Source organism: Coregonus clupeaformis, chromosome 12 (assembly GCF_020615455.1).
Source record: "Coregonus clupeaformis isolate EN_2021a chromosome 12, ASM2061545v1, whole genome shotgun sequence".
Taxonomy (NCBI): Eukaryota; Metazoa; Chordata; class Actinopteri; order Salmoniformes; family Salmonidae; genus Coregonus; species Coregonus clupeaformis.
The window spans coordinates 22234489-22235893 of NC_059203.1; positions in this window are offsets into that span (position 1 = coordinate 22234489).

The following is a 1405-nucleotide window of genomic DNA, read 5'->3' on the forward strand; positions in this document are numbered from 1 at the left end:
GCTAGAAAGAGGAGTGGAACCAGAACAAGGAGCTCCACCCTCTCTCTGCAAGTTACGGGTCGAATGTCCCGTTCCGAAATTCAAAAGATGCTTACACCTGCAAAATCGTGATTTGTCCAAATAACCAGTGACGAAAAAACAGGTCAAAGTGCAGACTGTCAGCTTTAATTTGAGGGTATTTTCATCCATATCGGGTGAACCGTTTAGACATTACAGCGCTTTTTGTACATAGTCCCACCATTTGTAGGTGACCAGATGTATTGGGACAAATTCACTTACATGACTACATCAAGCTTGTGACACTACAAATTTGTTGCATGCATTTGCTGGTTGTTTTGGTTGTGTTTCATATTATTTTGTGCCCAATAGAAATGATTGGTAAATTGGAGTCACTTTTATTGTAAATAAGAGTAGAATATGTTTCTAAACACTAATACATGAATGTGGATGCTTCCATGATTACGGATGATCCTGAAATGAATCGTGGATAATGATGAGTGAGAAAGTTACAGACACACAACAAATATCATACAATAATATGGGAGGTCAGCATTTGGGGGGGGTATGCTATTTGTGCGTCTGTAACTTTCTCACTCATCATTATTCACAATTCATTCAGCATTATCCGTAATCATGGTAGCATCCACATTCATGTAGAAGTGTTTAGAAACATATTCAATTCTTATTTATAATAAAAGTGACTCCAAAATGACACAATACATTATTTACCATTCATTTCTATGAGGAAAGTTAGGATGTTACCCCTTGATGAAAATGAAAGCGAAGTTATTTGAGTAATGTAGAAAAACTTTCCAAACCCGTTTTCTCCTATTTGATATATAACTATCTATCTTATATTTGTTTATTTAATGTCATAAACTTGTGTTCATTAGACCAATTGCCTGATCATCATATGAAATATCTGTAGTCACACACCATCTTGATAATTAACTCCATTCTCTGATTGCACTCCATTTGTTGCATTCAGATGTCAAACACAGACAGAGAGCGCACCAGTTGTGGGAGGAGTCAGATGATCTACTGACACAAACACAGTCCCACACCATTCTCCAGCGCGACCCGTTGTGTATGTGGCTGCGCCGAGCAGTTTTGAGAGGCCCATCTGCGTCAATACCACACACACACACACACACACACACATTTAAACACACACTCTCGCTCAAAGATGGTGAGACCCATGACCAGAGTGCCAATTAGCTAAATGAGGCATTGTTTGCTTTGTGTTGAGTTTCATTTCGAAGGACGGAGCACATACAGTACATGTATCATTTTAGGTTTGCTTTCAGATTTGTCCCATTGATTGAAATAGCTGTTGATTAAGTTGATTATCCTCTGTCATACAGTGGGGAGAACAAGTATTTGATACACTGCCGATTTTGCAGGT